Source organism: Lichenostomus cassidix, chromosome 23 (assembly GCF_008360975.1).
Source record: "Lichenostomus cassidix isolate B80296 chromosome 23, HeHo_3.0, whole genome shotgun sequence".
Taxonomy (NCBI): Eukaryota; Metazoa; Chordata; class Aves; order Passeriformes; family Meliphagidae; genus Lichenostomus; species Lichenostomus cassidix.
In genome coordinates, this window is record NC_139503.1 from 2,940,243 (window position 1) to 2,953,869 (window position 13,627).

The following is a 13,627-nucleotide window of genomic DNA, read 5'->3' on the forward strand; positions in this document are numbered from 1 at the left end:
GAGGCGTCACGGCAGCACTTCCGACGGCGTCGGCGGGGCTGCTGGGGGGGGACAGGGATGCTGGGAGGGCGGGGATGCTCGGAGATGGGGGACGAGGATGCTCGGAGGGCACGGGGATGCTCGGGGAGAGCGGGGATGCTCGGAGGGGTCAAGGATGCTCGGAGGGGTCAAGGATGCTCGGAGGGGACGAGGATGCTCGGGGAGAGCGGGGATGCTCGGGGGCGATGAGGATGCTCGGGGGGACGAGGATGCCGGGGGCTGATGGGGCTGCACGGCCGCTCCCGGGTCTGCCTGGTCCTGCCCGATGCCCCCGGTGCCTCTCCCCCCCGGCTGCCGTGACTGTGTGTCCCTATGGGTCCATGTTCACCCACAGCATCCCATGGGAAACTCCCACCCTTGTCCTCCAGGGGAAAGGGGGAAATTCCCACCAGTGAAAGGGCAAAGGAGCTGGAGCCCCCGGCGCTGGGTGTTTGCTGGTGGGCTCTCCCCAACACGGGCGGGGTGGCTAAATTGGGACATGCTGGCTCCTTCCCACAGACCCCTGGGTCCCGTGAGCCTCAGCAGGTCCCCGTGGGGATGGGGACGGAGCTGGGTGCTCTGTGGGTTCTTTATTCCCCTCGCCCGGAGCCCCAGTGTCCGCGCTGGGAAAGGAAAACGCTCAGGAACATCAGACGGTTCCCACGAGCCTCGCCCGGCGCGGGGGTCACATGAAGCACCGGCAGAGTCTGGGGACATAAAGAAGCTTTGTGGGGCTGGGAGCCGCGGTGGGGACAGCCGGTGCCACAGAGCTCCCCGACACCCACAGAGCTGCCCCGGGCGGGGACAGCCCATCTCCTGCTGGGTCCATCCCATGTGGCTTTCCGTGTCATCCCATGCGAGCTCTGGGATAAACATGGCAAGAGAGCACTGACATCCCAAGTGCTTCGCAGCCCAAGCCCACGCTGGGCTCTCTCGGCACCTCCCTCCTGCCCCGAGGGGGAGGAAGAAGGGATGAAGGTGCTTTCAGGGTGGACAAAGATCCTTTTGAAAGCTCTGGATTGCTGGAGGTGGGATTCAGGGGAGAAACGCCGAGAGCAGATGTTCCCCCATGACATCGTGAGGGTTTGGAGCAGTGGAATATGTGAGCGATAAATAAGTTATTTTAATTTCTCATCTGCCTGCCAGGCCCCTTGACAGCCTCTCCTGCTCCCGGCTGCTCCAAAGGCTCCGATAACTCCATGGAGGAGCAGTCAGAGGGGCAGGACCAGGAGCTGTAACTGGGACACTTGGGCTGCAGCTCCAGGGGGAGCCTGGGATGAAAGCAACAAACCCTTCCCGTCGCACAGGAAAGGCAGGAGCTGACTCAGGCGTCTGGGAATGGGCAGGACAGAAACAGGAGTCTGGGCACACAATGGGCTCAGCTCAGCCTTTGCCATCAGCTGAGCCTTTCCTTTGTGCTGCTCTGGGCTTCACTCACATCGTGGCCTGAACTCAAACAGTGGCATTTTCATCACTGAGAGCACAGAGGGAATTTTGATCCATTCGGGACCTTCTTCCTCAATTTACCAAGAGGGACATCCCAAACAGGCCTTTTCCATCATTGGTTTAGGTTTCAACAGCACAGAAAACCTTTAGTGCCACTGGGGTTTGGCTCCAGAGGGGACATGGGGACTCAGGGAGGGCTGGACTGGTCCTTTTGGGGACAGTGGGAAAGGGAAGGTTTGGAAGTGCAGGGGGCTTAGTGATGGATTTCAGAATCATCTTCCCCTCCCCTTCCCCCACTTTGTTCCAGAAATAAAAGCTCTCCCTCCAGGAAATTAAAAATAATTTAAGAAGGCTGAGCAGAGGACTTGATGCACTGGGGTTTTGGAGCTGGGAATCCTGGGCTTGGAAGGGAGAAAGGTGCCATGGTGACCCTCTGGAGCTCCTCCAGAAGGCATTGGCACCACATTACTCCACCAGGGCCATTCCCTGGGGCCTGGATGCTGTGTCCTTCCCTGGCCTCGGGGTCTGTCCTGGCTGGGAGAGCCCCCTTGCACCCAGGAGACTTCCATGGCCTCTGTGACCAGGCTATGGTGGGAAATGGGAGTTTGGCACAGGCCATGCTGGAAATCATCCTTCAATCCCAGGGCCCAGCTCCCCACTCCCTGTGCTCATCCCGCTCAGGGAAGCCACCGTCTGCTTCTCATCTGCTGTGTGTCCTGCTAACCGCTGCAGCCTGCCACGGGCTTTGAACCAAATTGGTCCCAGAAGGAGCCGTGGCACTTGGCCCTGTGCCTGCATGACATCAGCCCTGTGTCACAGCCATGGCTGGTCCTGACCCCTCTGCTGGGAAGGAGGCACCAGAGCTCAAAGCCTCCCAGCACAGGGTGGGTCAGGGATCTGTGAGAGCTAGGGGTGCAGGAGCAGGTGAGTGCTGCTGCTGCTCCTCAGGTTCTGCCTGCAGCCCCCACACCCTCTGCACAGCACCACCCTGAGAACCCCATCCTGTCCCTGAGAGCATTTTCCAAATGCTCCTTGAGCTCTGCCAGCCTTGGGGTCGTGACCGTTCCCTGGGAAGCCCGTTTGGTGCCCAACCACCTTCTGGGGAAGAACCTTTTCCTGATAACCAGCCTAATCCTCCTCAGATGGGCTCAGCCTGGTGTCTTCAAGCTTGAGCACTCTGCCACCAGCCCACCTGGGACACAGGTCCCTCAAGAGCCACCATCCTACTCGTGGGCTCATCCTGGTATCCCAGAACTGAGATGGGCAGTTTGTCCCGAAAGAGTTAAGGGCGAAACATTGCAAATAAAAAAAAAAAAAAGAAGAAAATTACAGAAGAAAAAAGTGCCCTGAACCACATGCGACCTAACCTCCCCAGCAGCTCATCTGAGTTTAATAATGGAGGAGGGAAATCTCCCAAAAAGCTCTCAGAGAAATTAAAGTAAACAGTGTGCTGACCTCCAGCCCGCGCTGCCCCGCTGCTGACTCGCTGGCCACGGCGCTCTGCCTTCCCTGGCATTCCCTGTAATTGTAAACACATTCGGGTAAATACAAGGGGAGGGGAGTGAGGAGGTCCTGGGGAAGCAGCTCTCCCCACAGCCAGCTGAAACTGGGGCTGAGCATCGTGTCAAAGCCACGGGTGATGTCTCTGGGCAATGTGGATGTCCTGGCTGTGAGTGGCTTCACCTGGCTGAGGATTGAGGTCTGATGTTGCTGGTGGGAACAGGAGCCACTGGGACCACCACACTGCCCCGTGACTGCAGGGTTGGAGCTGGAAAACCTCGTGCTGGGAGCAGGTCCTGCAGATGGAGGGAGGAAGAGAAGGAGGATGCCATTAACGGGTTTGTCCTCTTGGCCTCACAAAATTTAAAAACAACGCTCTTATTTTCATAGATCCTGGTCATTTTTTTAGGCTGAGGAAAAGAAAAGCAACCCCAGGCTGTACAAGTGCTGGCGTTCCTCTCTGGAGAGGGGCCGGAAAGGCCTCTGGCCTTGAGGGAGGAAGCATCACTGCCAGCCCAGCCCCATCCCTGGCCTTGCTCCATCCTCATCCCTGTCCCCAGCCCCAGCCCTCTCCCTCTCTCACGCGCAGCATCCCATAGTCTGCATTTCCCACAGGGTTTTCTGGGGAAAACACCACTGGAAAGCTGGGGAAGAGGCAGAGGTGGCTGGATCCAGGCAATCCCATTCCCTGGGCTGGTCCTGCTACCTGATGTCTACCTGTAACCCAAATTCAGTTTAAATCAGAATCAAAAGCAGCGGCAGATGCGCGGTATTTGATGAAAAATGCCAGGAATCTGCAGCCAGATTGGATTTCAGAGAGGCTGGGAATCCCACGGAGGGCAGATCCTTTGCACCAGACTGGAGGTCAGAGCCTGCACACTGCAACAGCTCCCAGCCCCAAGGATCAGCCTTTGGGTGGCACCGGGAGGAGGAAGAGGAAGAGGAAGGGGCTGCAGGGCCAGGGAGCCCAGCGGAGGTGTGACCAGGTCACCGGTGATGGGGACCCTGAGACATGCAGCTCTGTCACCCAGCAGGGGCAGAGATCCCTTTGCCAAACCACTCACGCTGGGGAGGAAGCCTCCTTACTCTTTTCTTTCCTAAAAACCCCCAAAAAAGGCATTTCTCTTGGCCAAGGGAGCAGGGCTGGCTCCCATAGACGTTTCCTCTGTGGTTTATCCGCTGCTGAGCCACAAAAGGGGAATATTGCTGCCGACTCCACCCCTTCCATCAGCCTAGGACCCAAAATCACCATTTCCTCTTGGCCTGTGAATCACTAATAAACTCCAGACAGAAAGGTCTGATTAGGAAATTGTTTGGGAAATGGAAAGGAAGGGGGAGGGATGGGCGCTCGCCACAGCCGGTGCCTCTGGGTGGCTTTGTCCCTTGGTGTCACCTCCCAGAGCCGCCTTGGGGACCTCAAACCTGCTCCAGCCACAGTCCCATCCCACTGTGGCTGCAGGCAGAGCTCTCCAGTGGATGGATCTGTCTCTCCACAAGGATTTGGTGATGAAAACCTCTGTGTGCACTGAAGTATATATATTTTTATTTGATCACTGTCCCTTGCTGTTCCAGGGCTGTGGCACTCAGGGAAAAATTCCCATTTTTTGATACTGGTGGCTGGGGGCTCACCACCCTCTGGGCACAGGATCCTCACTGGAATGTCCCTGGTGTCATTAAATGGGAAGGGATGTGTGACATGTCCTGCAGCCCAGACCCCTCGGCAGTGACAGGACTGTCCCCTCCCTCCCTCCCCATGGAATGGTGACAGCGACACATCCCCCAGCACCCCCCAACTGCTGCCACCCTTGTCCTGACACAGAAAGGCTCCACATTTGGACCTCATAACGCAGAAAAACGTCAGGATTTTGAAATTTCAGCCTTGGACTCAAATCTGATACATTCCAGAAATGCTTTAATTTATCCCTTTGTCACAACATTCAATAAAAGGTTTCATTTCAGCTGCGCCACTTTGATTAATAACTGTAACAGATTCTAACCTGAAGGAATTCTCTGATATTGCATCCATGGAAATTAAATGTTTGATTGCACATAGTCAGGATTTTCTAATGTGGAAACAGCTCCACCAGAGAAGTTTGAACAAGCTCTAATCAAGAAACACTTTGAGTTATTTTTCCTTCACCTATAACAAGTCAAAACATCTGTTAAAACTTCAATCAGAGCAAAACTGGCTAAAAAAAAAATTAAATTGGGGTGTACAATGAAATGTACAACTGTCCAGGTTGAAGCCAGGTGGACAGCTGGATGCTGTCTTAGCACCACTGCCCACCTGGCCAGCACTGGCTGTGAGGAATGGGGTCCCATAGGGGGTCCCACAGCCCATCCTCTCCTGTCCTGGCACCATCCAGGTGCCACTGAGCTTGTCCCTGTGTCCCTGTGTCCCTGTGTCCCTGTGACCTCCATAGCCCCACTGGCACCTGCCGTGGCATCATGGGGACAGTGGTGATGGCCACTGAGACAGCAGGAGCCACTTGAGGTCCCCCCAGCAGAGAAATAGAGGACAAGGTGCCTTCTGGGCTGACAAGGACATTTTCCATGTGCTTGAAATCCTCTGTGCTTTAGTAAAAATGGAAATATTGGGATTTCCATTGTCTGCGTTCATTTTCCTGCCTCTTTCTTCCATTTCCATGGCACAGTGAGGGGTTTATATCTCCCTAAGCCGTGGGATAAGGCAGACGGATGGGAAGGAAGAGGAAAAACCAAAATCCCATAGGAATTTGGGAACAGGAGCACTTTTCCATGGGGATCACTGCTGGCAACTGCTGCTTTTTGCTGCTGACCCTGACTGTGCCATGCCACAGGTGCCCCTGTGCCAGACACGGAGCGGTGGCACGCTTTTGAGGTCAGAAAGCAGAGTTTTCAGCAATTAGAGCAGCATGCCAAGATAAACCCCTGCTTCCTGGCGGATCCGTTCCCATCAGCCACCGTCCCAGCGAGACAGACCCAGGCAAGGGGCTCTGCTGGCGGGAACAGCCCGGCAAATTCTCTCTGCATGGGTGAAATTCCCTCCGCTACCGAGGTTATTATCTCCCAACAGGAACCAACAATATCCTTTCATTTAGGCACTAATTCGAACAATGTGCGCCGGCTGGGGGAGGAAGGGCGCTCGCTGCTCCGGAGCCTTTGAAAAATCCAGGCGGGAGCCAAACCAGAGGGAAAACAAAACCCTGGGATGATGTGAATGGCTCAGCAAGGCAGGGCCAGGACCAGAGCTGGTGCTGCAGGCTGCAGCCATGATGCTGGAAATACGGTGCTCATGGCACAGGGACAAGCAGGACACCAAGCACCCTTCTCCCAGCTCATATCCAGGGAATGTCATCCTTCAGGCCATGCTGCAGCCAGGAACCCAATCCATGGGCTTTTGCCCACCTCCTTCACTTAACCAGCCTGTCCAGCCTCATAATTCCAATTCCCATTGGGCAGGAAGGTGCAGTAAAAGACTTCTAAACTTCTTGCATCACAAAGCTGGCAGGAGGCACCAAGAAAAGCTGGAGTGTGTAACTGAGAACTGTAAAAAATCTTAATTTCCATTCTTCAGGAGCAAACAGGACAAACACAGCAGGGGAAGGAAGCACCCACCAATTGGAGCTCTTCCACCACCACTCCAGCAGCCAGGGGATGGTGGGCTGCACCCACCTTGCTTCCCATGGTTTGTGATGGGACCAGTGTGACTTGGAATTGTTCCTCAGCTGGGATCTCTGCTGGCATGTGTCTGGCAGAAGCATCCCCATCCTGGTTCTCATCCTCATCCTCACTACCATCCCATTCTCCTCTTCATCTCCATCATCTCCATCTCCATCTCCAGCCTCATTCCAGACCCCATCACCATCTCCATCCCTGTCTGAGTGCCTGCTGGGATGCAGCCTCCCATTTCTACTGGCTGTCCCAGTGCTAATCCCTCCTGGGCACACCTCACTGGGGTTTCCAGGGGAATATGGGGGGATTCTCCTATATTTATTCTTGGAGTGCTGCTGCTACAAATATTCACGTCCACTTGGGGAGGGCAGGCATATTCCCTGACAGAAATATCAGTTGGAACATCATCTAATTGATTACATGGAAATTGCTGATGGTGGAAAGGGAAGCCCTTGCCTTGCTCTCGGTGAATTAATTTCACTTTTGCTATTCTTGGCTGTGCTCAATTAATCTTGTTCAAGTGATAAAATTTTAGCTCGCACTTTGCTCACGGGGTACCAGGGAGGCTCCTGGAGCCAGGAGGTTGGTTAACCACAGAACAGAATCATGGAATATCCTGAGTTGGAAAGGACCCACAAGGATCATTGAGTCCAACTCCTGGCCCTGCACAGACACCCCGACAATCCCACCCTGTGCATCCCTGGCAGTGCTGTCCAAAGGCTCCTGGAGCTCTGGCAGCCTCGGGGCTGTGCCCATTCCCTGGAGAGCCTGTTCAGTGTCCCACCACCCTCTGGGGGAAAGAACCTCTTCCTCATATCCAACCTAATTCTTCCAGCGCTGATGGGATGAGCTCAACAAGCTGCTTTCGTGGCCATGAGCAGCCTGGCACCAACCCACCTGGGATATAAACCAGCCAGGAGCCACCATCCCACCAGGCTCATCCCAAACCTCCAGTGCTGAGCAGGATTCACGGTGCCATCCCTGCCGGGGGACCAGGGCCACCGGGATGCAGGATGCTGTTCCGGGAGCCTGGGCTGTCCCCAGCTCCTCGCAGAGACAAAGAGCCTCAGCTCCCGCGGCCCCCAGCAGCTGGCGTGGGGGACGTAATCCCACAAAAGTCCTGCTCCGGGGGGCTCAGCGGGAGAGGTGAGGGACAAGCCGCCGAGCCCCCGCCGCTGCTGCCCCACTATTGACTGCCTAAACAGTTCTTTGGTGATTACAATGTAAATATAGCTTTTCATGGAGTAAAGGCCTTTTATGGGATCCACACACACTTAACCACTTAACCCCGGCGACAAAAAGAGCAGTGAATGAGCTGTTTAGAGGCTGCTCGTGCAGAAAAGCGGGGCCTGAATAGGATTTGGGGATCTCTGTGTATCAATTGCTATGCTCTGGGGGCCCTCAATGGGGCTTCAGCGTTCGAGCATGTGCCAAAGGGCTCCGTGGGTACGGATGGGGTGTCAAAAAAAAAAAAAGAAGAAGAAAAAAAGCAGCTGCTTCTCTTTAATAAAACAATGATTTATTCATAGCAACTCGGGGAACGGGCAGGGGGACACGGGGACGTGCCAAAGTGATGCTCATCGTGCTCCACGCTCCGGAGAGGCTCAGGGGATGAGGCTGCCTGCAGAGTGGGAGGCGTGGAAACCCCCGGAGCAACTCCTGGTGACCTCAGAGCAGCCCAGGTGGCACAACCAGGTCCCACTGCAGCCCCAGCCAGCTGACAAGGGTGTCCTCGTGGCTCCACTTCTTCACCCCAGGCACTTTTGGAGGGTACACGAGCTGGGAGTTTGAGGACACTCCTCTGCTCTTCCTCTGCCACAAGGGCACCTTTGTAGTTGGTGTCACCCTTGCCCCAGGCACAGCAGTGGGACCGTGCAGGGGATGACATGAGGCTCAGCCATGCCCAGGATGGAGCATTTTGGGCTGGGAGCAGGGAACAGGGACCAGGGAGAAAGCCAGGGGTTGCAGGGACACTTGCACGGCCACTTGGCATCACCACTCTGACAGGGAAGTGGCATCTGAGGGACACTGCTGGGTCCTGTCCCCTCCTTGCCAGGCCACAAATGGGATCACACCGAAGTCCCGACACGCTGATGAGGCACAGACTGAGTCTGGCCACGGCCCTATTTTTAGGCCTGTGCAGATGGAGGGATGAAAGCAGAGGGGGAGGCAGGGCAGGAATGGGAATGAAAGACAAACAAACGCCAAGCAGATGTTGGGAGCAGAGCTCTTCCCCTCGCAGGATGTGCGCGTGGCTCCCGGCAACACCGGCTCAGCCTGCCCCGACCCCAGAGCTGGGGACCATGGGGGACTGGGGCAGAGCAGGGAGCAGTGTCCCCTTCTGGCTGTCCCCCATCACTGGGGGGACATCAGTCCCCCAGGGCAGTGTGATGCCATCAGCCCCATGCCCTCAATAGCGGCCCTGGTGACATTTGTGTGAGGATTTTAGTGTAACATCTTGCACTTTGAATTAAAACCACCCTGTGGCCACTGTGGCACAGCTCTCAGGATGGAGGTGTGGCTTTAGGGAGTGGATCCAGTGCCTGGCTCACCTGGCTGCCCACCAGCACCAGCCTCACCAGACTGGGGTCATCACCAGCACCACAATGGGGTTTGGTTTGGCATCTCCAGTTTCCATTCAAGCTGGAGACTCCACCAGTGTTGCTCACAGTGTTTTAGCAGGAGCCATAGGCAAGACCTGAGCAGTGGGACAAATCCCAACCCTCCAGACTTGAGTCACATGCTGGCTGAGGGGTACCAAACCCAGCTCCTCCAGCCCTGCCTTTGCCCCTGCAGATGTTCAGGGGGCTTTGCCAAGTGTGCTGATCCCATCTAATCCTCCCTTCCTTCCTTTTCTTTTCCCTTTGCAGCACAGAGGATGGATGAAGCGACCGTGGTGGGTCAGGCTGGAGGTTGGCTGCAGTCACACCTCAGGAGCTGTTATCATACTTTGGGGCTCATGTCATCCCAGCTCCAAAGATCACACACCCTCAGCAAATCCATAGGTGGAGCAAAAGCCACAAAAACCAGCCCAGTGCTGCCTGTGAGCTCATCCCAGATGCCTCACTCAGAGCTTTGCACCATGTCACCCTCACATCACATGAAATCAGGACCACATGGTGAGTTTAATTGCCTGTTGATTTAATTATCTTCTTACAGCAGTGGCCGGATGGGTTGGCATTGCCTTTGGTTGGAATGTCTGCTCTGGTGGAGCTGGGATGTGCATCCTGTGGGAAATACTGACTGTGGTCACCACTGCTCTGTCACAGAGCTTGGATGGGAAATGTCCTGGATGCCAAAACCTCTCTGTGGCTCCTTGGCTGGGAGGTTGCTGAGAGTGGCTCATGGAGGCACCTTGAGGCATCCCAAGCTTGCCAGCCAGTGGGCTCAGGGTGCCCCAATGAAGCACAGCAATGTCCCATTCCACCACAGTGCCAGCCTGGAGCTGGGACTGGGAAAAAGCCAGCCCAAGCAGCAGCTCCTGGACTTCACATTCCCAGCATGATTAGGCTACTCTGCCCCATCCAGGCTCACTGAGGAGCTGGAGGGAGGGAGGAAAAGCCTTTATTTTCTCTAATCTGGTGGTTATTTGTGAAATATTGAGGGTTTCAAAGTCCTCCCTCAGACTCCATGTAAAGTAGGAATGTGGCAATACCACCCCTGGATCCTGAGCAGCTGGGAAGGCAGCATTAGAGCCTGGGTGGTTAATTATTCTTCCTGCACAGAAATGAGTGTCTGTGAAGGGGCAACTGGAACTTGGGCAGTGCAGGAGGATGCTGCAGGGCTGGCCTGTGTCCCTGTCCAGCTGAGACCTCAGGGCTGAGCCTGGCCTGGCACAGTGGCCACAACCAGCCATGCTGGGATGCAGAAGGTCCCCTGGGCTCTGTGCAGCATCCCCCTAGCAGAGGTGAGGGCTGGGATACCATAGGTGCCTTCTGGGGTGTGAGGACACACATGAATGTGCCCCTCATATACTGCTCTGCTCCCCCATGGCCATGTGCACAAACACCATCAAATATTGAAAATCAATGGGCCACTGCAAGGGAAGCAGCACAGTGTGTTGCATGAAAACAGCCCTGCGGAGCAGAGAAAATATTAGCTAAAAATAAAATTAATCTCTCGCAAAGCTGTAAGATTTGATGATCCCCCCCTCCTCCCTGCAATCTTTTATGTCGTTTTCTTTAATTACAGCTGGTTTAGATCTCTGCTGCCTGGAGAAGCAGTGCTGGAGTCAGCCCTAAATTGGGCTCCTGGATGATACAAGAGAAAATAACAACCCCCAAGGACTGAACATCTGTCTGCACAGAGCACGCGCAGTGCTGGAATTAATATTAATAAGTAATAGTTCCTACAGAATGAAACTTTTGCTTTACAGGTCACCCACTAAACCCTGCAGGTCTCACAGGGCTGTTTTCTGTGTCACAAGCTCAGGTGGACTCTGCAGAGCCAGCAGCCCTCCTGGCTGCCAGGGTCCTGCCCTGGGGCACAGGGAAGGTCAGGGAGGTGAGGCTGCTCCAGGCTCAGCTCTTGGCAATACAGCAGCAATCAGGGTGTCCAACTCATTAATTACATAGGGCTCTTGGGTTTACTAGATTCCTTTTGTATTTCTGTATTTCTTGAGTTATCAGCCATCCCTGCTGCTCTCCATCTTCTGTTTTTCCTTTTCCAACAAGATAACCCAAAGGGGAAGAAACAGACACCAAAACCATCACCTGCTCTGCTTCCAAACCCAGCTAAAACATTTATTTAGGCCCAAAAACCTGCCCCATCCATCCCTGGGGAAGGGATGTGCCAGTCAATGAGCAGGGTGAAAGCCAGGGAGGGTAAATAATTGTGACATGGCTGCTCTGGAAGGCACCTCTGTGGGTGCCTGGGGGTCTTTTTGTCCTTTAACCCTCATAATGGGTCTGGGACAACTGATTAGAGGCCCAGGACAGATGAGGTACAGAGCTCACGTGGTGAGTGCTCACCAAACCTGCTCCATGCTGCCTTTTCATGTGTCCACTCCAACATAATTTTTCACATGTTGGAAATACAGATGATTTTAGCCTGGGTCCATCTGGTTTCCCAAATAACCTGTCTATTTGATAAATAACATAAATTAAATTAGACAAGACAAACAAATAGTTTTTTTTCTCTCCCCCTTTCAGTCTCTTGGCAAAAAAGGGAAAGAAAACATAATTCAGTGAGTGCCTTGAGCCCCGAGGAGGTGTGCAGTGGCGGGAGCTGGGATTATAAACGTGTCTGCAATGTCAACCTTTACCACACACCCAGGGCCACTCCTCCCTCTGCTTTTAAGTCCTCTTTAAAAATTTCTTCATCATCATTTGGGTTCCCAAAAGCTCATTGTCTCTGCAAACTCAGCAGGTAACGTTGTGTGTTAGCAGCACTGAGCATCATTGAGGCTCCTGTGGTGCAGTCAAGGATCAGGAGCTGGGATATCACAGGCTTTATTCCTCCTGTCCCCTGTGGGGGAAAGGGAAACTGAGGCACAGAGAGGTGTTATTATTAGAGCTGCCCAACTCAGATGAAAATCCCAGGCTGCAGCCACTTCTGCACCAAAGTCAAACCAAACATCACCAATCACAACTCTCAGCTGTAACTGCTCCAAGTCATCCCAAGGCACAGTTAGAGGGGAAAAGCAGGGAGGGAAGTGGAAGCAGCTCTTCCTTCACCCCAGGATAGCCTTGCAGACACCATTTCACACAATCACTGAGGTTGGAAAAGACTTCTAGGATCATTGAGTCCAACCTTTGACCAGATTCTCCTCAGACTGAGATGCTGCAGTGCCTGGGGCTGGTTGCAGGACCCTCATCCCCTCCCCTCAGCCCTCTCTGCCCTGAGTCACTCCCTCCTTCCCAGCCCACTCTTGGCACTTCCAGCAGCAACAGGGAGGATTTTTCTCCCCGTTAGCACAGCAGCTTCATGTCAGTGCCAGGAGCAGGGAGCTGAATCGATACCTGAAAATGAGAAGGCAAAACTGAGTTAATGTGCCAGACAGGAGCAGGGTGGGCAGCCCTGGAAAAGCACAGGTGAGGGTCAGACCTACCACTGCTCCCACTCCCTGGCATGGAATTTTTGGGGTGCAATGCAGAGCTTCCAGCAGCAACTCCCAGACCCTGAACTACTGCAAAGTTCCAGGGCGGGAAATCCAGCCAGAAACCTTCCCATTCCATGTATTTCAATTTATAAGCTTTTCAGGCTCAACACTATTTTTCTAGCCTTGGCTCTGGAACAAGGAAAATGTATTTTAAAGGGAAAATTCTACTGGGAAAGCAAAATAAAAGCCATAATTATGGCTAGTAGCATGTGCTGAGGAGAAGCCAGGAAACCACCAGGACTCAGCCAACCCTCTAAAGGTGCTCTTCAAGCTACCACTTTCTAACGCAAAAATGTAGCAATTATAGGTCTCTATAAATTTAATCCTTTGCAATGCTAGAGCATGGAAAACTGCAAGAATTTCCCCTGGAGTCAAGACTCAGTTTAAGCTTTAATGATTTTGCCTTGCCCCTGTGCCAGAGGAAGCACATGCTCTTGCTGCACTCTAGTGGCAGAGAGGAAGCAAAATTCAGGGAAAATGCCCCAAGTTTGGAGCTTGGAATGCTTTTACCTGATAAATCTGTGCTGAATTAGTACAACTTTCATATCAGTGAAACACTGATAAAGAATTAAGTAGGTGTTTGGAAATCTTTGGTCCTTCAAGGAAAGTCTGATAATGAAGGAGAAAAGGTCATTCCTCTTCCCTAAACCTCCCATCCCAAATCCAGGTACACTAATTATTAGAATGGCTGCAATGAACTGAAATAGACACTTCTTAAGACACAGATAAAGGAGTTTTGTCTAGGAACTAAAAAATTCAAAACTATTGAAGCAGGAAAAAAACATTCTTCAGGCCAAGAATTTTATGCAAACCCAAGTGGAAGACTTGAGCAGTTGAAAATTCACACTCCAATAAACACAAGGGGTTGTTGTTGTTGTATTCCAATATTATTGCAGCTGTTCCTAGTGA